Source organism: Schistocerca serialis, chromosome 7 (genome assembly GCF_023864345.2).
Source record: "Schistocerca serialis cubense isolate TAMUIC-IGC-003099 chromosome 7, iqSchSeri2.2, whole genome shotgun sequence".
Classification (NCBI taxonomy): Eukaryota; Metazoa; Arthropoda; class Insecta; order Orthoptera; family Acrididae; genus Schistocerca; species Schistocerca serialis.
In genome coordinates, this window is record NC_064644.1 from 603,174,508 (window position 1) to 603,199,771 (window position 25,264).

The window sequence follows — 25,264 nt, forward strand, 5'->3', positions numbered from 1 at the left end:
GCACTTTTCATTTGCGAGAGCATTTCTTAAATACCGCACCCATTCATAATTTTTTTTTTTTATTCTTGACCGCTTTTTTCGTAAGGGCTACGGTAGAAGGGGCTGTTACAAAATTCGTTTGCCTCCTGTGAGGATCGAACTCACGACCTCTGGTTTACTAGACCAGCGCTCTGCCACTGAGCTAAGGAGGCGCCGCCTGGTGCATATTTCGGGTACTTTATTCTTATGGAGTAGTGAATCGGAGCCCTTCAGCTGGAAACGCACCGCATTAGCGACCATTATTTGTATTTAGTTAGCACAGCTGCTGCTTTCCTACACATCTCACACGATATCGATGTACACCTAAAATTCCAAAACAACACATTTATTTCATTTCAGAGTTACTTTCAGCTTCAAAAACCATTCCTCTGATATTCATACGAAGCTAGGCATCGTCGTAACCCGTTACGTTCATTACGCAAAGCTCACGAGAGGGGCGCAGGTTGCATCCGCGTAGACACAAAATTTCGCGCCGCCCAACGTGGGGCTCGAACCCACGACCCTGAGATTAAGAGTCTCATGCTCTACCGACTGAGCTAGGCGGGCTCCACACAACGCATTACGAGCCATACAATACTTATGGGACCTGCGACCATCTATGGAAGGTCCTTTTCACTACAGCTTATTTCCTGCTGCCACAAATGAGCTACAATCCTATTCAATGAAAAATTGTGTCCGAAAGGAATCAAATCTACTTGAAATGATACGTGGCTATCAGCACCGTTATTCAACACACATGCTCGACTGTGCGCAGACGCCTGTGGCGTAGCTCTTGGGTCCTGAATCAGACGCAGTAGTTCCAACAAAAACTCTCCTGATCGAAACAGTGCCGAAAATTTCGCTACAGAACCCCCTTGTCTTGCTTGTGCTTCAGGTAGACGCCGGTTTGCAGCCAGGAAGCGGACAGCAGCAACTTTCAACTAGTTTTGTAGTACTCAAACAACACACCAAAACAGCATGCATCTTTTGCAGAACTGGAAAAAGTCGACCGTGACAGGATTCGAACCTGCAATCTTCGGATCGGAAGTCCGACGCCTTATCCATTAGGCCACACGGTCACTGGCGCAATGTGCTTCCCCACACACACCTCATTTTCGCCATTTGTACGCTTGCCGGAATGAATTTCCCATCTTTGACGCAATTCTCCATCTCCAATTTCAGTACTATAAATGCGATGCTACTTCTTGCTGTGTCCCATCGCAAGTTACATTCAAGCCCTTATGACGCTGATCAAACAAGAGGTTGCAAATCAGCTTCAATCGCTTACTGCCATCTCAGTCGGTTGCAGAAGGTACCTCACCCTATGTCATACAAAGGCGAGTTGCCGCTATTACCAAGGCGGCGGCGGCGCCGACGACGACGACGACGACAACCGCGAGGGTCTCTACCAGGGGTAGAAAATACTTCACAAGAACTAAGTATTTCACGTCGGCATTCTCCAGAGACTGCCAAAAGCAGCAGTTTCTGGTGCCTACTTTAATAGCACCATTCGCACTTTTCATTTGCGAGAGCATTTCTTAAATACCGCACCCATTCATAATTTTTTTTATTCTTGACCGCTTTTTTCGAAAGGGCTACGGTAGAAGGGGCTGTTACAAAATTCGTTTGCCTCTTGTGAGGATCGAACTCACGACATCTGGTTTACTAGACCAGCGCTCTGCCACTGAGCTAAGGAGGCGCCGCCTGGTGCATATTTCGGGTACTTTATTCTTATGGAGTAGTGAATCGGAGCCCTTCAGCTGGAAACGCACCGCATTAGCGACCATTATTTGTATTTAGTTAGCACAGCTGCTGCTTTCCTACACATCTCACACGATATCGATGTACACCTAAAATTCCAAAACAACACATTTATTTCATTTCAGAGTTACTTTCAGCTTCAAAAACCATTCCTCTGATATTCATACGAAGCTAGGCATCGTCGTAACCCGTTACGTTCATTACGCAAAGCTCACGAGAGGGGCGCAGGTTGCATCCGCGTAGACACAAAATTTCGCGCCGCCCAGCGTGGGGCTCGAACCCACGACCCTGAGATTAAGAGTCTCAGGCTCTACCGACTGAGCTAGGCGGGCTCCACACAACGCATTACGAGCCATACAATACTTATGGGACCTGCGACCATCTATGGAAGGTCCTTTTCACTACAGCTTATTTCCTGCTGCCACAAATGAGCTACAATCCTATTCAATGAAAAATTGTGTCCGAAAGGAATCAAATCTACTTGAAATGATACGGGGCTATCAGCACCGTTATTCAACACACATGCTCGACTGTGCGCAGACGCCTGTGGCGTAGCTCTTGGGTCCTGAATCAGACGCAGTAGTTCCAACAAAAACTCTCCTGATCGAAACAGTGCCGAAAATTTCGCTACAGAACCCCCTTGTCTTGCTTGTGCTTCAGGTAGACGCCGGTTTGCAGCCAGGAAGCGGACAGCAGCAACTTTCAACTAGTTTTGTAGTACTCAAACAACACAGCAAAACAGCATGCATCTTTTGCAGAACTGGAAAAAGTCGACCGTGACAGGATTCGAACCTGCAATCTTCGGATCCGAAGTCCGACGCCTTATCCATTAGGCCACACGGTCACTGGCGCAATGTGCTTCCCCACACACACCTCATTTTCGCCATTTGTACGCTTGCCGGAATGAATTTCCCATCTTTGACGCAATTCTCCATCTCCAATTTCAGTACTATAAATGCGATGCTACTTCTTGCTGTGTCCCATCGCAAGTTACATTCAAGCCCTTATGACGCTGATCAAACAAGAGGTTGCAAATCAGCTTCAATCGCTTACTGCCATCTCAGTCGGTTGCAGAAGGTACCTCACCCTATGTCATACAAAGGCGAGTTGCCGCTATTACCAAGGCGGCGGCGGCGCCGACGACGACGACGACAACCGCGAGGGTCTCTACCAGGGGTAGAAAATACTTCACAAGAACTAAGTATTTCACGTCGGCATTCTCCAGAGACTGCCAAAAGCAGCAGTGTTTTTTTTTTTTTTTTTTTTTTTTTTTCTTTATTGTAATTTGGACACCCCATACAAGGTGGGCTGGCAGCGGAACAGTGTACTCCGCTCTTCAGCCATAAGCAGTACAAGAAAAAAGAAAGGGAGACAGACAAGTAACAGAATGGCGGTTTAAAAAACAGGAGATACAATAGTTAAAAAACACGAAGCCGTTCACACTTGACGAAACAAACAAGAAAAACCGTCGGCACTGGGCACAAACACTGACGAGGTAGATGACACACGTGAACGAAGGAGCGTGGACGGCGAAAAACACTGAGGCACAGACACGACGGCACAGACACTAAACCGAGGGCGATGATCTCCGGCGCGCGAAAGTTCACGATGCGTGTGCGAGTCCGGGGACCTGCCAAGAGAGGAGGAGGAGGAGGAGGAGGAGGAGGAGGGGGAGAGGGAAAGCGAGAGGGGAGAGCACGGACGCCACGGGCAGGGGAAAGAGGGGGGAGAGAGGAAGGGGGAGGGGAAGCCCGGAAGAAGAGGGGTGGAGGGAGGGGATGGGGGAAAAGGAGAGAGAAGGGAAGGGAAGAGAAAGGAGGGAGGGTGCCGCAGGGAAAGGACACCAGGAGGGAGGGGGGGCAGGGTCAAAGTTGATATGAGGGGTAGATGGAGGGGACGAGGACATCATCAGGGAGAGGGAGCTGGCGGAAGCCACCTTGGGAGAGGGTATGGAGGGTGGAGAGATGGAGACCGGGTGGGACGTGCGAATACAGGCGCGGCAGCGGGCGGGGGTGGGAGAGGAGCGGGGAAACGAGCGGGTGAGGAGGATCAAGTTTACGTGAGGTGTACAGGATACGTATCCTTTCAAGGAAAAGGAGGAGGTGGGGGAAGGGGATGAGATCATACAGGATCCGCGTGGGGGAGGGGAGACGGATGCGATAGGCAAGGCGGAGAGCATGGCGTTCAAGGATTTGGAGGGATTTATAGAAGGTAGGGGGGGCGGAGATCCAGGCTGGATGGGCGTAACAAAGGATAGGGCGGATGAGGGATTTATAGGTGTGGAGGATTGTGGAGGGGTCCAGACCCCACGTGCGGCCGGAAAGGAGCTTGAGGAGACGGAGTCGGGAACGTGCCTTGGCTTGGATTGTCTGGAGATGGGGAGTCCAGGAGAGGCGACGGTCGAGGGTGACGCCAAGGTACTTAAGGGTGGGAGTGAGGGCGATAGGACGGCCATAGACCGTGAGATAGAAATCAAGGAGGCGGAAGGAAGGGGTGGTTTTGCCTACAATGATCGCCTGGGTTTTGGAGGGAGTTACCTTGAGCAACCACTGGTTGCACCAAGCGGTGAACCGGTCAAGATGGGATTGGAGAAGGCGTTGGGAGCGTTGCAGGGTGGGGGCAAGGGCGAGGAAGGCGGTGTCATCGGCAAACTGGAGGAGGTGGACGGGGGGCGACGGCGGCGGCATGTCCGCCGTGTACAAAAGGTACAGAAGGGGGGAGAGGACGGAGCCTTGGGGCACACCGGCGGAGGGGAAAAAGGTGTAGGAATCGGTGTTATGGATGGTGACATAGGAAGGACGGCGGGAGAGAAAGGAACCGATCAGACGGACGTAGTTAATGGGAAGGGCAAAGGTTTGGAGCTTGAAGAGGAGACCGGAATGCCAGACGCGGTCATAAGCGCGTTCGAGGTCAAGTGAGAGGAAGATGGCGGAGCGACGGGAATTAAGCTGTTCGGAAAGGAGATGAGTGAGGTGAAGGAGAAGATCGTCGGAAGAGAAGGATGGCCGAAAGCCACACTGGGTGACGGGAAGGAGGCGGTGCTGGCGGAGATGCTGGTGGATGCGGCGGGTGAGGATAGATTCTAGGACCTTGCTGAAGACCGAGGTAAGGCTGATGGGACGGTAGGAGGAGACGGCGGACGGCGGTTTGCCAGGTTTAAGGAACATGAGGATACGGGAGGTTTTCCACAGGTTGGGGTAGTAACCGGTGGACAGGACTACATTGTAGAGCCTGGCCAGGGTGGAGAGGAAAGAGACAGGAGCTTCACGAAGGTGACGGTAGGTGGCACGATCGTGACCAGGAGCGGTGTTGCGTTTAGTGCGGAGTGTATCAATGAGATCCTGTGTAGTGATAGGGGCATTGAGTTCCGTGTGTGTAATGTTGTCCAAGTACTGGAAGCCAGGAGCGAGGGGAGGGGAAGAGGTGTCAGTTCGATCGCGGATATCTGGGAAGAGGGAGTAATCGAACTGGGGATCATCGGGGACGGAAAATACATCGGAGAGGTAGGAGGCAAAGTGATTGGCCTTACTAAGGGAGTCAGGGAAAGGGTGATCATCATGGAGAAGAGGATAATAGGGGGAGGGTTTAGTTCCGGTAAGGCGACGGAAGGCCGACCAGAACTTGGACGAGTTGATTGGTAGGGTTGCATTTAAACGGGTGCATGTCTGTCGCCAGTCCCGGCGTTTCTTAGCCGCGAGCAAATTACGAACGTGTCGCTGGAGTTGCCGGTGGCGGCGTAGTGTGTCCGGGTCACGCGTGCGGAGGAAGGCACGGTAGAGACGACGGGATTCACGGAGGAGGAGAACGGCCTGTGGGGGTAAGGGAGGACGGTGGGGGTGGATGGCGACAGTAGGAACGTGGGCCTCCACGGCCTCAGACAAGGTCCGCTGGAGAAAGGAGGCGGCATGGGTGACATCGTCAGGGTGGTGGTAGGTGAGAGGGTGGCTATCGACCTGGGTGGAAAGGGTATCCCGGTAGGCATTCCAGTCGGCTCGGGAATAGTCGTGGACATACTTGGGGGGAGGGTCAGTACGAGGGTCGGGGCGAGGGCGACGACCGTCTGAGACGGTGAGGAGGACAGGGAGATGGTCGCTACCAATAGGCTCCAGGACATCCCCCGTGATGCGGCCAAGGAGGTTGGGGGAGGAGAGGATAACATCAGGAGTGGAGTTGGATTCAGGACGGGTATGCCGGGGGATGGGGACGAGGTCACCTTGAAGGGTGGAGAGGAACCGATGCCATCGCCGTAACTGGGCAGCGGAACGACTATGGATGTTGAGGTCGGCGGCGATCACGTAGGAGGAAAAGGTACGATCGACGTGGGAGAGGAAGTCGAAGGGAATAGGAGCGTTGGGGCGGACATAGATGGTGGCGCAGGTAACGGTAAGGCCGGGGAAGAAGAGACTAAGGATCAGGTGTTCGGTGGGGTCGGGAAGGAGCGGTTGGAGCCGAACGGGGATCTGGCGGTGGTGACCAATGGCAACTCCGCCACGCGCAATCGGGAGGGGATTATCGGAGCGGTGGAGGAGGTAGGGCGAAGTGTGGACTGTGTGTTGAGGTTGCAGGAAGGTTTCATTGAGGAGGAAGGCATCCACGCGGTGGGTGGCAAGGGTGTGCAGGAACAGGTTTTTGTTGGCGGGAAGGGAGCGGATGTTGTTGAAAAGGATACGTTGCTGTCGCGCCATGACTGGGATTTAAACGAGGGTGTCAAGACGGGAGAAGGTGAAATGGGCCTGGTTGTTGGAGTAGGTGGCGTACATCTTGAGTTGGAAGATGGAACGGGCAGCAAGGGAGATCTGCTGGAGGGTGTGAGGGCGCTGAAAGGGATGAACATTCTGGATTACGATGGTGAGGAACCTGATGATATCCTCAGCGGTGGGTGGGGGACGAAGGGAATTGCCAGGAGGGGTGGGGGCGTCCAGAGGACGGACAGGGACGGTGAGTTCAGGAGTGGTTGGAGGGGGTCGGGCTTTTCACTTTTGGGAGTAGGTGGGATGAGGGAGATTGCAGGTATTACAGGAGGGAGGGGATTGGAGGTTAGGGCACTGCCGGAGGAAGTGCGCCTGCTGACAATGCGGGCAGGTGGGGGCCTCGCGGCACTCAGCTGTGGGGTGCGCATTATAGCGCAGACACCTCTGGCAGCGCAGGGATTGAGGAGGGGAATGGGAAGGGTCGACCTTGTACCGCTGGTGGAAGAGGAGGGCACCCTCCTTCAGGAGACGGTCAGTGGAGGGGGCGTCCTCAGAGAAAACCCGCATAAGGCGGGTGGGGCCGGCCGAGTTGAAAATGCGGCGGACCGCCCGCACCTCCAGCGTGGGATGGGCCTGGAGCTCCGCCAACACCTCCTCCTCCGTGATCGACGGACTGAGCCGCGTGATCACGGCGGTGAGGGTCGGCGGGCGACGCGGGGGTTGGGGTTGGCGGGTAGGAGATGGAGAAGGAGCAGGGGTAAGGGAGGCGTTGGGACCAAAACGGGTGATGGGGAGACGGGAGAGGATGTCAGTATGGAGGGTTGGGCTGGGGGAGGAGATGAGAACAGAATCTCGGCGAGGAGTGAGGAGGGAGATGGGGGCACCAGGACAATGCTGGCGAAGGAAGAGGGTGAGGTTCCGGGCTTCAAGGAGAGAGGGATCAGGACGGGAGAGGAGGTAGCGGTAGGAGGAAGGGGGAGAGGAGGATGATGAGGGGGCAGGGACAGGCGGGGAGACTTCCATGGCATCATGGGTGGGGGAAGGAGGACGAGGCGCAGCCTTTTTGGAAGCGGAGGAAGCAGGGGTGCCACCAGGGCGCTTGACGGCGGTGGAGGAGGTGTGGGGGATGGGAACAATGGGAATGTGGCGGGGAGGGGCAGGTCCCGGGGCCGGAGTCGGCGGCGGAGATGGTGACGGTGACGGTGAAGGCGACGGCGACGATGACGATGACGGTGGCAGTGGCGGCGGTGATGGCGAAGGTGACGGGGAGAGCTGGGCGTGGGCAGTGGCCCGACGGGCCACCACCCGAGCCGGAGCTGCAGTGACAGGCTGGGGGAGTGGGGGGAAGGGATCAGAACGAGAGGAGCGGGAGGAAGAAGCGGGAGAGGGGGCGACAAAGATAGAGGGTGAAGGGACAGTGAGGAGAGGTGGAATGGAAGGAGGGAGGTGGGACTGGGCACACCAAGTTATAGTGGTGGAGGCGGCGGAAGGGGAGGTATAGACAATGGCGGTGGTGATAGTAGTGACAGTGGTGGTGGGGGCGGACATGACGGGAGAGAGAAACAAGAACGGACAAAACGAAGAGGAGAGGACAGAAACCGGGGACAGACAAAGACGAAGACGGATGAAGACGAAGACGGCCGTAGACCAGGGTCAGGACGGCGGCGATGGTGGCGACCAGGCGGCACCGGATGGCGGCGGCGGCGGCGGCGGCGGCGGCGGCGGCGGGCACCGGCAGGCCGCGACCAGGCGGGGGCGGCGAGCCCCGGCAGGCGGCGACCAGGCGGGGGCGACGGGCGACGAGCCCCGGCAGGCGGCGGCGGCGGCGGCGGCGGCAAGGACCGGCAGGCGGCGACCAGGCGGGGGCGACGGGCGACGAGCCCCGGCAGGCGGCGGCGGCGGCAAGGACCGGAAGGCGGCGACCAAGCGGCGGCGGCGGCGGCAAACAGACGACACGGCAAGGATCTTCCACGTCGAAGGCGCACCCTGAGAGTAGCCCAGGCAGTGAAACTCTTCGATGAAGAAGAGAGGGAATCCAACCCTCGAATGCCAAAAGCAGCAGTTTCTGGTGCCTACTTTAATAGCACCATTCGCACTTTTCATTTGCGAGAGCATTTCTTAAATACCGCACCCATTCATAATTTTTTTTATTCTTGACCGCTTTTTTCGAAAGGGCTACGGTAGAAGGGGCTGTTACAAAATTCGTTTGCCTCCTGTGAGGATCGAACTCACGACATCTGGTTTACTAGACCAGCGCTCTGCCACTGAGCTAAGGAGGCGCCGCCTGGTGCATATTTCGGGTACTTTATTCTTATGGAGTAGTGAATCGGAGCCCTTCAGCTGGAAACGCACCGCATTAGCGACCATTATTTGTATTTAGTTAGCACAGCTGCTGCTTTCCTACACATCTCACACGATATCGATGTACACCTAAAATTCCAAAACAACACATTTATTTCATTTCAGAGTTACTTTCAGCTTCAAAAACCATTCCTCTGATATTCATACGAAGCTAGGCATCGTCGTAACCCGTTACGTTCATTACGCAAAGCTCACGAGAGGGGCGCAGGTTGCATCCGCGTAGACACAAAATTTCGCGCCGCCCAGCGTGGGGCTCGAACCCACGACCCTGAGATTAAGAGTCTCATGCTCTACCGACTGAGCTAGGCGGGCTCCACACAACGCATTACGAGCCATACAATACTTATGGGACCTGCGACCATCTATGGAAGGTCCTTTTCACTACAGCTTATTTCCTGCTGCCACAAATGAGCTACAATCCTATTCAATGAAAAATTGTGTCCGAAAGGAATCAAATCTACTTGAAATGATACGTGGCTATCAGCACCGTTATTCAACACACATGCTCGACTGTGCGCAGACGCCTGTGGCGTAGCTCTTGGGTCCTGAATCAGACGCAGTAGTTCCAACAAAAACTCTCCTGATCGAAACAGTGCCGAAAATTTCGCTACAGAACCCCCTTGTCTTGCTTGTGCTTCAGGTAGACGCCGGTTTGCAGCCAGGAAGCGGACAGCAGCAACTTTCAACTAGTTTTGTAGTACTCAAACAACACAGCAAAACAGCATGCATCTTTTGCAGAACTGGAAAAAGTCGACCGTGACAGGATTCGAACCTGCAATCTTCGGATCCGAAGTCCGACGCCTTATCCATTAGGCCACACGGTCACTGGCGCAATGGGCTTCCCCACACACACCTCATTTTCGCCATTTGTACGCTTGCCGGAATGAATTTCCCATCTTTGACGCAATTCTCCATCTCCAATTTCAGTACTATAAATGCGATGCTACTTCTTGCTGTGTCCCATCGCAAGTTACATTCAAGCCCTTATGACGCTGATCAAACAAGAGGTTGCAAATCAGCTTCATTCGCTTACTGCCATCTCAGTCGGTTGCAGAAGGTACCTCACCCTATGTCATACAAAGGCGAGTTGCCGCTATTACCAAGGCGGCGGCGGCGCCGACGACGACGACGACGACGACGACGACGACGACGACGACAACCGCGAGGGTCTCTACCAGGGGTAGAAAATACTTCACAAGAACTAAGTATTTCACGTCGGCATTCTCCAGAGACTGCCAAAAGCAGCAGTTTCTGGTGCCTACTTTAATAGCACCATTCGCACTTTTCATTTGCGAGAGCATTACTTATATACCGCACCCATTCATAATTTTTTTTATTCTTGACCGCTTTTTTCGAAAGGGCTACGGTAGAAGGGGCTGTTACAAAATTCGTTTGCCTCCTGTGAGGATCGAACTCACGACATCTGGTTTACTAGACCAGCGCTCTGCCACTGAGCTAAGGAGGCGCCGCCTGGTGCATGTTTCGGGTACTTTATTCTTATGGAGTAGTGAATCGGAGCCCTTCAGCTGGAAACGCACCGCATTAGCGACCATTATTTGTATTTAGTTAGCACAGCTGCTGCTTTCCTACACATCTCACACGATATCGATGTACACCTAAAATTCCAAAACAACACATTTATTTCATTTCAGAGTTACTTTCAGCTTCAAAAACCATTCCTCTGATATTCATACGAAGCTAGGCATCGTCGTAACCCGTTACGTTCATTACGCAAAGCTCACGAGAGGGGCGCAGGTTGCATCCGCGTAGACACAAAATTTCGCGCCGCCCAGCGTGGGGCTCGAACCCACGACCCTGAGATTAAGAGTCTCATGCTCTACCGACTGAGCTAGCCGGGCTCCACACAACGCATTACGAGCCATACAATACTTATGGGACCTGCGACCATCTATGGAAGGTCCTTTTCACTACAGCTTATTTCCTGCTGCCACAAATGAGCTACAATCCTATTCAATGAAAAATTGTGTCCGAAAGGAATCAAATCTACTTGAAATGATACGTGGCTATCAGCACCGTTATTCAACACACATGCTCGACTGTGCGCAGACGCCTGTGGCGTAGCTCTTGGGTCCTGAATCAGACGCAGTAGTTCCAACAAAAACTCTCCTGATCGAAACAGTGCCGAAAATTTCGCTACAGAACCCCCTTGTCTTGCTTGTGCTTCAGGTAGACGCCGGTTTGCAGCCAGGAAGCGGACAGCAGCAACTTTCAACTAGTTTTGTAGTACTCAAACAACACAGCAAAACAGCATGCATCTTTTGCAGAACTGGAAAAAGTCGACCGTGACAGGATTCGAACCTGCAATCTTCGGATCCGAAGTCCGACGCCTTATCCATTAGGCCACACGGTCACTGGCGCAATGTGCTTCCCCACACACACCTCATTTTCGCCATTTGTACGCTTGCCGGAATGAATTTCCCATCTTTGACGCAATTCTCCATCTCCAATTTCAGTACTATAAATGCGATGCTACTTCTTGCTGTGTCCCATCGCAAGTTACATTCAAGCCCTTATGACGCTGATCAAACAAGAGGTTGCAAATCAGCTTCAATCGCTTACTGCCATCTCAGTCGGTTGCAGAAGGTACCTCGCCCTATGTCATACAAAGGCGAGTTGCCGCTATTACCAAGGCGGCGGCGGCGCCGACGACGACGACGACGACGACAACCGCGAGGGTCTCTACCAGGGGTAGAAAATACTTCACAAGAACTAAGTATTTCACGTCGGCATTCTCCAGAGACTGCCAAAAGCAGCAGTTTCTGGTGCCTACTTTAATAGCACCATTCGCACTTTTCATTTGCGAGAGCATTTCTTAAATACCGCACCCATTCATAATTTTTTTTATTCTTGACCGCTTTTTTCGAAAGGGCTACGGTAGAAGGGGCTGTTACAAAATTCGTTTGCCTCCTGTGAGGATCGAACTCATGACATCTGGTTTACTAGACCAGCGCTCTGCCACTGAGCTAAGGAGGCGCCGCCTGGTGCATATTTCGGGTACTTTATTCTTATGGAGTAGTGAATCGGAGCCCTTCAGCTGGAAACGCACCGCATTAGCGACCATTATTTGTATTTAGTTAGCACAGCTGCTCCTTTCCTACACATCTCACACGATATCGATGTACACCTAAAATTCCAAAACAACACATTTATTTCATTTCAGAGTTACTTTCAGCTTCAAAAACCATTCCTCTGATATTCATACGAAGCTAGGCATCGTCGTAACCCGTTACGTTCATTACGCAAAGCTCACGAGAGGGGCGCAGGTTGCATCCGCGTAGACACAAAATTTCGCGCCGCCCAGCGTGGGGCTCGAACCCACGACCCTGAGATTAAGAGTCTCATGCTCTACCGACTGAGCTAGCCGGGCTCCACACAACGCATTACGAGCCATACAATACTTATGGGACCTGCGACCATCTATGGAAGGTCCTTTTCACTACAGCTTATTTCCTGCTGCCACAAATGAGCTACAATCCTATTCAATGAAAAATTGTGTCCGAAAGGAATCAAATCTACTTGAAATGATACGTGGCTATCAGCACCGTTATTCAACACACATGCTCGACTGTGCGCAGACGCCTGTGGCGTAGCTCTTGGGTCCTGAATCAGACGCAGTAGTTCCAACAAAAACTCTCCTGATCGAAACAGTGCCGAAAATTTCGCTACAGAACCCCCTTGTCTTGCTTGTGCTTCAGGTAGACGCCGGTTTGCAGCCAGGAAGCGGACAGCAGCAACTTTCAACTAGTTTTGTAGTACTCAAACAACACAGCAAAACAGCATGCATCTTTTGCAGAACTGGAAAAAGTCGACCGTGACAGGATTCGAACCTGCAATCTTCGGATCCGAAGTCCGACGCCTTATCCATTAGGCCACACGGTCACTGGCGCAATGTGCTTCCCCACACACACCTCATTTTCGCCATTTGTACGCTTGCCGGAATGAATTTCCCATCTTTGACGCAATTCTCCATCTCCAATTTCAGTACTATAAATGCGATGCTACTTCTTGCTGTGTCCCATCGCAAGTTACATTCAAGCCCTTATGACGCTGATCAAACAAGAGGTTGCAAATCAGCTTCAATCGCTTACTGCCATCTCAGTCGGTTGCAGAAGGTACCTCACCCTATGTCATACAAAGGCGAGTTGCCGCTATTACCAAGGCGGCGGCGGCGGCGCCGACGACGACGACAACCGCGAGGGTCTCTACCAGGGGTAGAAAATACTTCACAAGAACTAAGTATTTCACGTCGGCATTCTCCAGAGACTGCCAAAAGCAGCAGTTTCTTTTTTTTTTTTTTTTTTTTTTTACTTTATTGTTATTTTAAAACCTGTACAATTCAGGTAGGCTGGCAGCGGCACACTACGCCGCTCTTCAGCCAGAGCGTTTTACAAGACTATAAAACATGGTGAATGACAATGAACAAAGTGACGGGCAAAAGAAAGAGGTCACAGAGACATAAAAAACACGGAGTCGTTCACATGTGACGATAACAACACTGAAAACACGTTGGCACGGCGCACAAAACACTGGTGAGTCCGACGGCACAAGTGAACGTAGGAGTGGGACGGCGGACACCAAAAACACTATATGACGTCACACACACGAAGCACAAAAGGCGACGATCTCCGGCGCGCGAATGTTCACTATACGTGTGCGAGTCCGGGGACCTGCCAAGAGACGAGGAGGAGGAACGAGGAGGAGGAAGGGGAGTGGGAGAGCGAGAGGGGAGAGCAGAGATGCCACGGGCAGGGGAGATAGGGGGGAGGGAGGAAGGGGGAGAGGAAGCCCGGGGGAAGAGGGGGAAGGGAGGGGAAAGGGAGATGGAAAAAGAAGGGAAGAGAAGAGAAGGGAGGGAGTGTGCCAAAAGGAAAGGAACGGGAAGTGGGGGGTGGGGCAGGGTCACAGTTGATAGGAGGGGTAGATGGAGGGGACGAGGACATCATCAGGGAGAGGGAGCTGGCGGAAGCCACCTTGGGAGAGGGTATGGAGGGTGGAGAGATGGAGACCGGGTGGGACGTGCGAATACAGGCGCGGCAGCGGGCGGGGGTGGGAGAGGAGCGGGGAAACGAGCGGGTGAGGAGGATCAAGTTTACGTGAGGTGTACAGGATACGTATCCTTTCAAGGAAAAGGAGGAGGTGGGGGAAGGGGATGAGATCATACAGGATCCGCATGGGGGAGGGGAGACGGATGCGATAGGCAAGGCGGAGAGCATGGCGTTCAAGGATTTGGAGGGATTTATAGAAGGTAGGGGGGGCGGAGATCCACGCTGGATGGGCGTAACAAAGGATAGGGCGGATGAGGGATTTATAGGTGTGGAGGATTGTGGAGGGGTCCAGACCCCACGTGCGGCCGGAAAGGAGCTTGAGGAGACGGAGTCGGGAACGTGCCTTGGCTTGGATTGTCTGGAGATGGGGAGTCCAGGAGAGGCGACGGTCGAGGGTGACGCCAAGGTACTTAAGGGTGGGAGTGAGGGCGATAGGACGGCCATAGACCGTGAGATAGAAATCAAGGAGGCGGAAGGAAGGGGCGGTTTTGCCTACAATGATCGCCTGGGTTTTGGAGGGATTGACCTTGAGCAACCACTGGTTGCACCAAGCGGTGAACCGGTCAAGATGGGATTGGAGAAGGCGTTGGGAGCGTTGCAGGGTGGGGGCAAGGGCGAGGAAGGCGGTGTCATCGGCAAACTGGAGGAGGTGGACGGGTGGCGACGGCGGCGGCATGTCCGCCGTGTACAAAAGGTACAGAAGGGGGGAGAGGACGGAGCCTTGGGGCACACCGGCGGAGGGGAAAAAGGTGTAGGAATCGGTGTGATGGATGGTGACATAGGAAGGACGGCGGGAGAGAAAGGAACCGATCAGACGGACGTAGTTAATGGGAAGGGCAAAGGTTTGGAGCTTGAAGAGGAGACCGGAATGCCAGACGCGGTCATAAGCGCGTTCGAGGTCAAGTGAGAGGAAGATGGCGGAGCGACGGGAATTAAGCTGTTCGGAAAGGAGATGAGTGAGGTGAAGGAGAAGATCGTCGGAAGAGAAGGATGGCCGAAAGCCACACTGGGTGACGGGAAGGAGGCGGTGCTGGCGGAGATGCTGGTGGATGCGGCGGGTGAGGATAGATTCTAGGACCTTGCTGAAGACCGAGGTAAGGCTGATGGGACGGTAGGAGGAGACGGCGGACGGCGGTTTGCCAGGTTTAAGGAACATGAGGATACGGGAGGTTTTCCACAGGTCGGGGTAGTAACCGGTGGACAGGACTACATTGTAGAGCCTGGCCAGGGTGGAGAGGAAAGAGACAGGAGCTTCACGAAGGTGACGGTAGGTGGCACGATCGTGACCAGGAGCGGTGTTGCGTTTTGTGCGGAGTGTATCAATGAGATCCTGTGTAGTGATAGGGGCATTGAGTTCCGTGTGTGTAATGTTGTCCAAGTACTGGAAGCCAGGAGCGAGGGGAGGGGAAGAGGTGTCAGTTCGATCGCGGATATCTGGGAAGAGGGAGTAATCGAACTGGGGATCATCGGGGACGGAAAATACATCGGAGAGGTAGGAGGCAAAGTGATTGGCCTTACTAAGGGAGTCAGGGAAAGGGTGATCATCATGGAGAAGAGGATAATAGGGGGAGGGTTTAGTTCCGGTAAGGCGACGGAAGGCCGACCAGAACTTGGACGAGTTGATTGGTAGGGTTGCATTTAAACGGGTGCATGTCTGTCGCCAGTCCCGGCGTTTCTTAGCCGCGAGCAAATTACGAACGTGTCGCTGGAGTTGCCGGTGGCGTCGTAGTGTGTCCGGGTCACGCGTGCGGAGGAAGGCACGGTAGAGACGACGGGATTCACGGAGGAGGAGAACGGCCTGTGGGGGTAAGGGAGGACGGTGGGGGTGGATGGCGACAGTAGGAACGTGGGCCTCCACGGCCTCAGACAAGGTCCGCTGGAGAAAGGAGGCGGCATGGGTGACATCGTCAGGGTGGTGGTAGGTGAGAGGGTGGCTATCGACCTGGGTGGAAAGGGTATCCCGGTAGGCATTCCAGTCGGCTCGGGAATAGTTGTGGACATACTTGGGGGGAGGGTCAGTACGAGGGTCGGGGCGAGGGCGACGACCGTCTGAAACGGTGAGGAGGACAGGGAGATGGTCGCTACCAATAGGCTCCAGGACATCCACCGTGATGCGGCCAAGGAGGTTGGGGGAGGAGAGGATAACATCAGGAGTGGAGTTGGATTCAGGACGGGTATGCCGGGGGATGGGGACGAGGTCACCTTGAAGGGTGGAGAGGAACCGATGCCATCGCCGTAACTGGGCAGCGGAACGACTATGGATGTTGAGGTCGGCGGCGATCACGTAGGAGGAAAAGGGACGATCGACGTGGGAGAGGAAGTCGAAGGGAATAGGAGCATTGGGGCGGACATAGATGGTGGCGCAGGTAACGGTAAGGCCGGGGAAGAAGAGACTAAGGATCAGGTGTTCGGTGGGGTCGGGAAGGAGCGGTTGGAGCCGAACGGGGATCTGGCGGTGGTGACCAATGGCAACTCCGCCACGCGCAATCGGGAGGGGATTATCGGAGCGGTGGAGGAGGTAGGGCGAAGTGTGGACTGTGTGTTGGGGTTGCAGGAAGGTTTCATTGAGGAGGAAGGCATCCACGCGGTGGGTGGCAAGGGTGTGCAGGAACAGGTTTTTGTTGGCGGGAAGGGAGCGTATGTTGTTGAAAAGGATACGTTGCTGTCTCGCCATGACTGGGATTTAAACGAGGGTGTCAAGACGGGAGAAGGTGAAATGGGCCTGGTTGTTGGAGTAGGTGGCGTACATCTTGAGTTGGAAGATGGAACGGGCAGCAAGGGAGATCTGCTGGAGGGTGTGAGGGCGCTGAAAGGGATGAACATTCTGGAGGACGATGGTGAGGAACCTGATGATGTCCTCAGCGGTGGGTGGGGGACGAAGGGAATTGCCAGGAGGGGTGGGGGCGTCCAGAGGACGGACAGGTACGGTGAGTTCAGGAGTGGTTGGAGGGGGTCGGGCTTTACACTTTTGGGAGTAGGTGGGATGAGGGAGATTGCAGGTATTACAGGAGGGAGGGGATTGGAGGTTAGGGCACTGCCGGAGAAAGTGCGCCTGCCGACAATGCGGGCAGGTGGGGGCCTCGCGGCACTCAGCTGTGGGGTGTGCATTATAGCGCAGACACCTCTGGCAGCGCAGGGATTGAGGAGGGGAACGGGAAGGGTCGACCTTGTACCGCTGGTGGAAGAGGAGGGCACCCTCCTTCAGGAGACGGTCAGTGGAGGGGGCGTCCTCAGAGAAAACCCGCATAAGGCGGGTGGGGCCGGCCGAGTTGAAAATGCGGCGGACCGCCCGCACCTCCAGCGTGGGATGGGCCTGGAGCTCCGCCAACACCTCCTCCTCCGTGATCGACGGACTGAGCCGCGTGATCACGGCGGTGAGGGTCGGCGGGCGACGCGGGGGTTGGGGTTGGTGGGTAGGAGATGGAGAAGGAGCAGGGGTAAGGGAGGCGTTGGGACCAAAACGGGTGATGGGGAGATGGGAGAGGATGTCAGTATGGAGGGTTGAGCTGGGGGAGGAGATGAGAACAGAATCTCGGCGAGGAGTGAGGAGGGAGATGGGGGCACCAGGACAATGCTGGCGAAGGAAGAGGGTGAGGTTCCGGGCTTCAAGGAGAGAGGGATCAGGACGGGAGAGGAGGTAGCGGTAGGAGGAAGGGGGAGAGGAGGAGGATGAGGGGGCAGGGACAGGCGGGGAGACTTCCATGGCATCATGGGTGGGGGAAGGAGGACGAGGCGCAGCCTTTTTGGAAGCAGAGGAAGCAGGGGTGCCACCAGGGCGCTTGACGGCGGTGGAGGAGGTGTGGGGGATGGGAACAATGGGAATGTGGCGGGGAGCGGCAGGTCCCGGGGCCGGAGTCGGCGCCGGAGATGGTGACGGTGACGGTGAAGGCGACGGCGACGATGACGATGACGGTGGCAGTGGCGGCGGTGATGGCGAAGGTGACGGGGAGAGCTGGGCGTGGGCAGTGGCCCGACGGGCCACCACCCGAGCCGGAGCTGCAGTGACAGGCTGGGGGAGTGGGGGGAAGGGATCAGAACGAGAGGAGCGGGAGGAAGAAGCGGGAGAGGGGGCGACAAAGATAGAGGGTGAAGGGACAGTGAGGAGAGGTGGAATGGAAGGAGGGAGGTGGGACTGGGCACACCAAGTTATAGTGGTGGAGGCGGCGGAAGGGGAGGTATAGACAATGGCGGTGGTGGTAGTAGTGACAGTGGTGGTGGGGGCGGACATGACGGGAGAGAGAAACAAGAACGGACAGAACGAAGAGGAGAGGACAGAAACCGGGGACAGACAAAGACGAAGACGGATGAAGACGAAGACGGCCGTAGACCAGGGTCAGGACGGCGGCGATGGTGGCGACCAGGCGGCACCGGATGGCGGCGGCGGCGGCGGCGGCGGCGGGCACCGGCGGCGGCGGCGGCGGCGGCGGCGGCGGCGGCGGCGGGCACCGGCGGCGGCGAGCACCGGCAGGCGGCGGCGGCGGCGGGCACCGGAAGGCGGCGACCAGGCGGGGGCGGCGAGCCCCGGCAGGCGGCGACCAGGCGGGGGCGACGGGCGACGAGCCCCGGCAGGCGGCGGCGGCGGCAAGGACCGGCAGGCGGCGACCAGGCGGGGGCGACGGGCGACGAGCCCCGGCAGGCGGCGGCGGCGGCGGCGGCGGCGGCAAGGAACGGAAGGCGGCGACCAAGCGGCGGCGGCGGCAAACAGACGACACGGCAAGGATCTTCCACGTCGAAGGCGCACCCTGAGAGTAGCCCAGGCAGTGAAACTCTTCGATGAAGAAGAGAGGGGATCCAACCCTCGAATGAAAAGCAGCAGTTTCTGGTGCCTACTTTAATAGCACCATTCGCACTTTTCATTTGCGAGAGCATTTCTTAAATACCGCACCCATTCATAATTTTTTTTATTCTTGACCGCTTTTTTCGAAAGGGCTACGGTAGTAGGGGCTGTTACAAAATTCGTTTGCCTCCTGTGAGGATCGAACTCACGACCTCTGGTTTACTAGACCAGCGCTCTGCCACTGAGCTAAGGAGGCGCCGCCTGGTGCATTTTTCGGGTACTTTATTCTTATGGAGTAGTGAATCGGAGCCCTTCAGCTGGAAACGCACCGCATTAGCGACCATTATTTGTATTTAGTTAGCACAGCTGCTGCTTTCCTACACATCTCACACGATATCGATGTACGCCTAAAATTCCAAATACAACACATTTATTTCATTTCAGAGTTACTTTCAGCTTCAAAAACCATTCCTCTGATATTCATACGAAGCTAGGCATCGTCGTAACCCGTTACGTTCATTACGCAAAGCTCACGAGAGGGGCGCAGGTTGCATCCACGTAGACACAAAATTTCGCGCCGCCCAGCGTGGGGCTCGAACCCACGACCCTGAGATTAAGAGTCTCATGCTCTACCGACTGAGCTAGCCGGGCTCCACACAACGCATTACGAGCCATACAATACTTATGGGACCTGCGACCATCTATGGAAGGTCCTTTTCACTACAGCTTATTTCCTGCTGCCACAAATGAGCTACAATCCTATTCAATGAAAAATTGTGTCCGAAAGGAATCAAATCTACTTGAAATGATACGTGGCTATCAGCACCGTTATTCAACACACATGCTCGACTGTGCGCAGACGCCTGTGGCGTAGCTCTTGGGTCCTGAATCAGACGCAGTAGTTCCAACAAAAACTCTCCTGATCGAAACAGTGCCGAAAATTTCGCTACAGAACCCCCTTGTCTTGCTTGTGCTTCAGGTAGACGCCGTTTTGCAGCCAGGAAGCGGACAGCAGCAACTTTCAACTAGTATTGTTGTACTCAAACAACACAGCAAAACAGCATGCATCTTTTGCAGAAACTGGAAAAAGTCGACCGTGACAGGATTCAAACCTGCAATCTTCGGATCCGAAGGCCGACGCCTTATCCATTAGGCCACACGGTCACTGGCGCAATGTGCTTCCCCACACACACCACATTTTCGCCATTTGTACGCTTGCCGGAATGAATTTCCCATCTTTGACGCAATTCTCCATCTCCAATTTCAGTACTATAAATGCGATGCTACTTCTTGCTGTGTCCCATCGCAAGTTACATTCAAGCCCTTATGACGCTGATCAAACAAGAGGTTGCAAATCAGCTTCAATCGCTTACTGCCATCTCAGTCGGTTGCAGAAGGTACCTCACCCTATGTCATACAAAGGCGAGTTGCCGCTATTACCAAGGCGGCGGCGGCGCCGACGACGACGACGACGACGACAACCGCGAGGGTCTGTACCAGGGGTAGAAAATACTTCACAAGAACTAAGTATTTCACGTCGGCATTCTCCAGAGACTGCCAAAAGCAGCAGTTTCAGGTGCCTACTTTAATAGCACCATTCGCACTTTTCATTTGCGAGAGCATTTCTTAAATACCGCACCCATTCATAATTTTTTTTATTCTTGACCGCTTTTTTCGAAAGGGCTACGGTAGAAGGGGCTGTTACAAAATTCGTTTGCCTCCTGTGAGGATCGAACTCACGACCTCTGGTTTACTAGACCAGCGCTCTGCCACTGAGCTAAGGAGGCGCCGCCTGGTGCATATTTCGGGTACTTTATTCTTATGGAGTAGTGAATCGGAGCCCTTCAGCTGGAAACGCACCGCATTAGCGACCATTATTTGTATTTAGTTAGCACAGCTGCTGCTTTCCTACACATCTCACACGATATCGATGTACACCTAAAATTCCAAATACAACACATTTATTTCATTTCAGAGTTACTTTCAGCTTCAAAAACCATTCCTCTGATATTCATACGAAGCTAGGCATCGTCGTAACCCGTTACGTTCATTACGCAAAGCTCACGAGAGGGGCGCAGGTTGCATCCGCGTAGACACAAAATTTCGCGCCGCCCAGCGTGGGGCTCGAACCCACGACCCTGAGATTAAGAGTCTCATGCTCTACCGACTGAGCTAGCCGGGCTCCACACAACGCGTTACGAGCCATACAATACTTATGGGACCTGTGACCATCTATGGAAGGTCCTTTTCACTACAGCTTATTTCCTGCTGCCACAAATGAGCTACAATCCTATTCAATGAAAAATTGTGTCCGAAAGGAATCAAATCTACTTGAAATGATACGTGGCTATCAGCACCGTTATTCAACACACATGCTCGACTGTGCGCAGACGCCTGTGGCGTAGCTCTTGGGTCCTGAATCAGACGCAGTAGTTCCAACAAAAACTCTCCTGATCGAAACAGTGCCGAAAATTTCGCTACAGAACCCCCTTGTCTTGCTTGTGCTTCAGGTAGACGCCGGTTTGCAGCCAGGAAGCGGACAGCAGCAACTTTCAACTAGTTTTGTAGTACTCAAACAACACAGCAAAACAGCATGCATCTTTTGCAGAACTGGAAAAAGTCGACCGTGACAGGATTCGAACCTGCAATCTTCGGATCCGAAGTCCGACGCCTTATCCATTAGGCCACACGGTCACTGGCGCAATCTGCTTCCCCACACACACCTCATTTTCGCCATTTGTACGCTTGCCGGAATGAATTTCCCATCTTTGACGCAATTCTCCATCTCCAATTTCAGTACTATAAATGCGATGCTACTTCTTGCTGTGTCCCATCGCAAGTTACATTCAAGCCCTTATGACGCTGATCAAACAAGAGGTTGCAAATCAGCTTCAATCGCTTACTGCCATCTCAGTCGGTTGCAGAAGGTACCTCACCCTATGTCATACAAAGGCGAGTTGCCGCTATTACCAAGGCGGCGGCGGCGCCGACGACGACGACGACGACGACGACGACAACCGCGAGGGTCTGTACCAGGGGTAGAAAATACTTCACAAGAACTAAGTATTTCACGTCGGCATTCTCCAGAGACTGCCAAAAGCAGCAGTTTCTGGTGCCTACTTTAATAGCACCATTCGCACTTTTCATTTGCGAGAGCATTTCTTAAATACCGCACCCATTCATAATTTTTTTTATTCTTGACCGCTTTTTTCGAAAGGGCTACGGTAGAAGGGGCTGTTACAAAATTCGTTTGCCTCCTGTGAGGATCGAACTCACGACCTCTGGTTTACTAGACCAGCGCTCTGCCACTGAGCTAAGGAGGCGCCGCCTGGTGCATATTTCGGGTACTTTATTCTTATGGAGTAGTGAATCGGAGCCCTTCAGCTGGAAACGCACCGCATTAGCGACCATTATTTGTATTTAGTTAGCACAGCTGCTGCTTTCCTACACATCTCACACGATATCGATGTACACCTAAAATTCCAAATACAACACATTTATTTCATTTCAGAGTTACTTTCAGCTTCAAAAACCATTCCTCTGATATTCATACGAAGCTAGGCATCGTCGTAACCCGTTACGTTCATTACGCAAAGCTCACGAGAGGGGCGCAGGTTGCATCCGCGTAGACACAAAATTTCGCGCCGCCCAGCGTGGGGCTCGAACCCACGACCCTGAGATTAAGAGTCTCATGCTCTACCGACTGAGCTAGCCGGGCTCCACACAACGCGTTACGAGCCATACAATACTTATGGGACCTGCGACCATCTATGGAAGGTCCTTTTCACTACAGCTTATTTCCTGCTGCCACAAATGAGCTACAATCCTATTCAATGAAAAATTGTGTCCGAAAGGAATCAAATCTACTTGAAATGATACGTGGCTATCAGCACCGTTATTCAACACACATGCTCGACTGTGCGCAGACGCCTGTGGCGTAGCTCTTGGGTCCTGAATCAGACGCAGTAGTTCCAACAAAAACTCTCCTGATCGAAACAGTGCCGAAAATTTCGCTACAGAACCCCCTTGTCTTGCTTGTGCTTCAGGTAGACGCCGGTTTGCAGCCAGGAAGCGGACAGCAGCAACTTTCAACTAGTTTTGTAGTACTCAAACAACACAGCAAAACAGCATGCATCTTTTAAAGAACTGGAAAAAGTCGACCGTGACAGGATTCGAACCTGCGATCTTCGGATCCGAAGTCCGACGCCTTATCCATTAGGCCACACGGTCACTGGCGCAATGTGCTTCCCCACACACACCTCATTTTCGCCATTTGTACGCTTGCCGGAATGAATTTCCCATCTTTGACGCAATTCTCCATCTCCAATTTCAGTACTATAAATGCGATGCTACTTCTTGCTGTGTCCCATCGCAAGTTACATTCAAGCCCTTATGACGCTGATCAAACAAGAGGTTGCAAATCAGCTTCAATCGCTTACTGCCATCTCAGTCGGTTGCAGAAGGTACCTCACCCTATGTCATACAAAGGCGAGTTGCCGCTATTACCAAGGCGGCGGCGGCGCCGACGACGACGACGACGACGACGACGACAACCGCGAGGGTCTCTACCAGGGGTAGAAAATACTTCACAAGAACTAAGTATTTCACGTCGGCATTCTCCAGAGACTGCCAAAAGCAGCAGTTTCTGGTGCCTACTTTAATAGCACCATTCGCACTTTTCATTTGCGAGAGCATTTCTTAAATACCGCACCCATTCATAATTTTTTTTATTCTTGACCGCTTTTTTCGAAAGGGCTACGGTAGAAGGGGCTGTTACAAAATTCGTTTGCCTCCTGTGAGGATCGAACTCACGACCTCTGGTTTACTAGACCAGCGCTCTGCCACTGAGCTAAGGAGGCGCCGCCTGGTGCATATTTCGGGTACTTTATTCTTATGGAGTAGTGAATCGGAGCCCTTCAGCTGGAAACGCACCGCATTAGCGACCATTATTTGTATTTAGTTAGCACAGCTGCTGCTTTCCTACACATCTCACACGATATCGATGTACACCTAAAATTCCAAATACAACACATTTATTTCATTTCAGAGTTACTTTCAGCTTCAAAAACCATTCCTCTGATATTCATACGAAGCTAGGCATCGTCGTAACCCGTTACGTTCATTACGCAAAGCTCACGAGAGGGGCGCAGGTTGCATCCGCGTAGACACAAAATTTCGCGCCGCCCAGCGTGGGGCTCGAACCCACGACACTGAGATTAAGAGTCTCATGCTCTACCGACTGAGCTAGCCGGGCTCCACACAACGCATTACGAGCCATACAATACTTATGGGACCTGCGACCATCTATGGAAGGTCCTTTTCACTACAGCTTATTTCCTGCTGCCACAAATGAGCTACAATCCTATTCAATGAAAAATTGTGTCCGAAAGGAATCAAATCTACTTGAAATGATACGTGGCTATCAGCACCGTTATTCAACACACATGCTCGACTGTGCGCAGACGCCTGTGGCGTAGCTCTTGGGTCCTGAATCAGACGCAGTAGTTCCAACAAAAACTCTCCTGATCGAAACAGTGCCGAAAATTTCGCTACAGAACCCCCTTGTCTTGCTTGTGCTTCAGGTAGACGCCGGTTTGCAGCCAGGAAGCGGACAGCAGCAACTTTCAACTAGTTTTGTAGTACTCAAACAACACAGCAAAACAGCATGCATCTTTTGCAGAACTGGAAAAAGTCGACCGTGACAGGATTCGAACCTGCAATCTTCGGATCCGAAGTCCGACGCCTTATCCATTAGGCCACACGGTCACTGGCGCAATGTGCTTCCCCACACACACCTCATTTTCGCCATTTGTACGCTTGCCGGAATGAATTTCCCATCTTTGACGCAATTCTCCATCTCCAATTTCAGTACTATAAATGCGATGCTACTTCTTGCTGTGTCCCATCGCAAGTTACATTCAAGCCCTTATGACGCTGATCAAACAAGAGGTTGCAAATCAGCTTCAATCGCTTACTGCCATCTCAGTCGGTTGCAGAAGGTACCTCACCCTATGTCATACAAAGGCGAGTTGCCGCTATTACCAAGGCGGCGGCGGCGCCGACGACGACGACAACCGCGAGGGTCTCTACCAGGGGTAGAAAATACTTCACAAGAACTAAGTATTTCACGTCGGCATTCTCCAGAGACTGCCAAAAGCAGCAGTATTTTTTTTTTTTTTTTACTTTATTGTTATTTTAAAACCTGCACAATTCAGGTAGGCTGGCAGCGGCACACTACGCCGCTCTTCAGCCATAGCGTTTTACAGGAGTATAAAACATGGTGAATGACAATGAACAAAGTGACGGGCAAAAGAGAGAGGTCACAGAGACATAAAAAAAACAAGGAGTCGTTCACATGTGATGAAAACAACACTGAAAACACGTTGGCACGGCGCACAAAACACTGGTGAGTCCGACGGCACAAGTGAACATAGGAGTGGGACGGCGGACACCAAAAACACTATATGACGTCATACACACGAAGCACAAAAGGCGACGATCTCCGGCGCGCGAATGTTCACTATACGTGTGCGAGTCCGGGGACCTGCCAAGAGAGGAGGAGGAGGAAGGGGAGTGGGAGAGCGAGAGGG

The 25,264-nt window shown here is 53.4% G+C and overlaps 27 non-coding genes across 27 annotated transcripts; all 27 read right to left on the bottom strand.

Moving 5' to 3' along the window:
• Positions 1-119: 119 nt before the first annotated feature.
• Trnat-agu (transfer RNA threonine (anticodon AGU)) lies at positions 120-191 on the bottom strand. The gene has a single exon. It is a non-coding gene; the product is annotated as a tRNA-Thr (tRNA).
• Positions 192-512: 321 nt separating this feature from the next.
• On the bottom strand, positions 513-585 carry Trnak-cuu (transfer RNA lysine (anticodon CUU)). Its single transcript has one exon. It is a non-coding gene; the product is annotated as a tRNA-Lys (tRNA).
• A 439-nt stretch (positions 586-1,024) lies between these two features.
• Trnag-ucc (transfer RNA glycine (anticodon UCC)) lies at positions 1,025-1,097 on the bottom strand. The gene has a single exon. It is a non-coding gene; the product is annotated as a tRNA-Gly (tRNA).
• A 548-nt stretch (positions 1,098-1,645) lies between these two features.
• Positions 1,646-1,717, bottom strand: Trnat-agu (transfer RNA threonine (anticodon AGU)). Its single transcript has one exon. It is a non-coding gene; the product is annotated as a tRNA-Thr (tRNA).
• Positions 1,718-2,038: 321 nt separating this feature from the next.
• Trnak-cuu (transfer RNA lysine (anticodon CUU)) lies at positions 2,039-2,111 on the bottom strand. Its single transcript has one exon. It is a non-coding gene; the product is annotated as a tRNA-Lys (tRNA).
• Positions 2,112-2,550: 439 nt separating this feature from the next.
• On the bottom strand, positions 2,551-2,623 carry Trnar-ucg (transfer RNA arginine (anticodon UCG)). The gene has a single exon. It is a non-coding gene; the product is annotated as a tRNA-Arg (tRNA).
• A 6,054-nt stretch (positions 2,624-8,677) lies between these two features.
• Trnat-agu (transfer RNA threonine (anticodon AGU)) lies at positions 8,678-8,749 on the bottom strand. The gene has a single exon. It is a non-coding gene; the product is annotated as a tRNA-Thr (tRNA).
• Positions 8,750-9,070: 321 nt separating this feature from the next.
• On the bottom strand, positions 9,071-9,143 carry Trnak-cuu (transfer RNA lysine (anticodon CUU)). Its single transcript has one exon. It is a non-coding gene; the product is annotated as a tRNA-Lys (tRNA).
• A 439-nt stretch (positions 9,144-9,582) lies between these two features.
• On the bottom strand, positions 9,583-9,655 carry Trnar-ucg (transfer RNA arginine (anticodon UCG)). The gene has a single exon. It is a non-coding gene; the product is annotated as a tRNA-Arg (tRNA).
• Positions 9,656-10,224: 569 nt separating this feature from the next.
• Positions 10,225-10,296, bottom strand: Trnat-agu (transfer RNA threonine (anticodon AGU)). The gene has a single exon. It is a non-coding gene; the product is annotated as a tRNA-Thr (tRNA).
• Positions 10,297-10,617: 321 nt separating this feature from the next.
• Positions 10,618-10,690, bottom strand: Trnak-cuu (transfer RNA lysine (anticodon CUU)). Its single transcript has one exon. It is a non-coding gene; the product is annotated as a tRNA-Lys (tRNA).
• A 439-nt stretch (positions 10,691-11,129) lies between these two features.
• Positions 11,130-11,202, bottom strand: Trnar-ucg (transfer RNA arginine (anticodon UCG)). Its single transcript has one exon. It is a non-coding gene; the product is annotated as a tRNA-Arg (tRNA).
• Positions 11,203-11,753: 551 nt separating this feature from the next.
• Trnat-agu (transfer RNA threonine (anticodon AGU)) lies at positions 11,754-11,825 on the bottom strand. The gene has a single exon. It is a non-coding gene; the product is annotated as a tRNA-Thr (tRNA).
• A 321-nt stretch (positions 11,826-12,146) lies between these two features.
• Positions 12,147-12,219, bottom strand: Trnak-cuu (transfer RNA lysine (anticodon CUU)). The gene has a single exon. It is a non-coding gene; the product is annotated as a tRNA-Lys (tRNA).
• A 439-nt stretch (positions 12,220-12,658) lies between these two features.
• On the bottom strand, positions 12,659-12,731 carry Trnar-ucg (transfer RNA arginine (anticodon UCG)). Its single transcript has one exon. It is a non-coding gene; the product is annotated as a tRNA-Arg (tRNA).
• A 6,127-nt stretch (positions 12,732-18,858) lies between these two features.
• Trnat-agu (transfer RNA threonine (anticodon AGU)) lies at positions 18,859-18,930 on the bottom strand. The gene has a single exon. It is a non-coding gene; the product is annotated as a tRNA-Thr (tRNA).
• A 322-nt stretch (positions 18,931-19,252) lies between these two features.
• Trnak-cuu (transfer RNA lysine (anticodon CUU)) lies at positions 19,253-19,325 on the bottom strand. The gene has a single exon. It is a non-coding gene; the product is annotated as a tRNA-Lys (tRNA).
• A 440-nt stretch (positions 19,326-19,765) lies between these two features.
• Positions 19,766-19,838, bottom strand: Trnar-ucg (transfer RNA arginine (anticodon UCG)). Its single transcript has one exon. It is a non-coding gene; the product is annotated as a tRNA-Arg (tRNA).
• Positions 19,839-20,389: 551 nt separating this feature from the next.
• Positions 20,390-20,461, bottom strand: Trnat-agu (transfer RNA threonine (anticodon AGU)). The gene has a single exon. It is a non-coding gene; the product is annotated as a tRNA-Thr (tRNA).
• Positions 20,462-20,783: 322 nt separating this feature from the next.
• On the bottom strand, positions 20,784-20,856 carry Trnak-cuu (transfer RNA lysine (anticodon CUU)). Its single transcript has one exon. It is a non-coding gene; the product is annotated as a tRNA-Lys (tRNA).
• A 439-nt stretch (positions 20,857-21,295) lies between these two features.
• On the bottom strand, positions 21,296-21,368 carry Trnar-ucg (transfer RNA arginine (anticodon UCG)). Its single transcript has one exon. It is a non-coding gene; the product is annotated as a tRNA-Arg (tRNA).
• Positions 21,369-21,925: 557 nt separating this feature from the next.
• Positions 21,926-21,997, bottom strand: Trnat-agu (transfer RNA threonine (anticodon AGU)). The gene has a single exon. It is a non-coding gene; the product is annotated as a tRNA-Thr (tRNA).
• Positions 21,998-22,319: 322 nt separating this feature from the next.
• Trnak-cuu (transfer RNA lysine (anticodon CUU)) lies at positions 22,320-22,392 on the bottom strand. The gene has a single exon. It is a non-coding gene; the product is annotated as a tRNA-Lys (tRNA).
• A 439-nt stretch (positions 22,393-22,831) lies between these two features.
• Positions 22,832-22,904, bottom strand: Trnar-ucg (transfer RNA arginine (anticodon UCG)). Its single transcript has one exon. It is a non-coding gene; the product is annotated as a tRNA-Arg (tRNA).
• Positions 22,905-23,461: 557 nt separating this feature from the next.
• Positions 23,462-23,533, bottom strand: Trnat-agu (transfer RNA threonine (anticodon AGU)). Its single transcript has one exon. It is a non-coding gene; the product is annotated as a tRNA-Thr (tRNA).
• Positions 23,534-23,855: 322 nt separating this feature from the next.
• Trnak-cuu (transfer RNA lysine (anticodon CUU)) lies at positions 23,856-23,928 on the bottom strand. The gene has a single exon. It is a non-coding gene; the product is annotated as a tRNA-Lys (tRNA).
• A 439-nt stretch (positions 23,929-24,367) lies between these two features.
• Trnar-ucg (transfer RNA arginine (anticodon UCG)) lies at positions 24,368-24,440 on the bottom strand. Its single transcript has one exon. It is a non-coding gene; the product is annotated as a tRNA-Arg (tRNA).
• Positions 24,441-25,264: the final 824 nt, after the last annotated feature.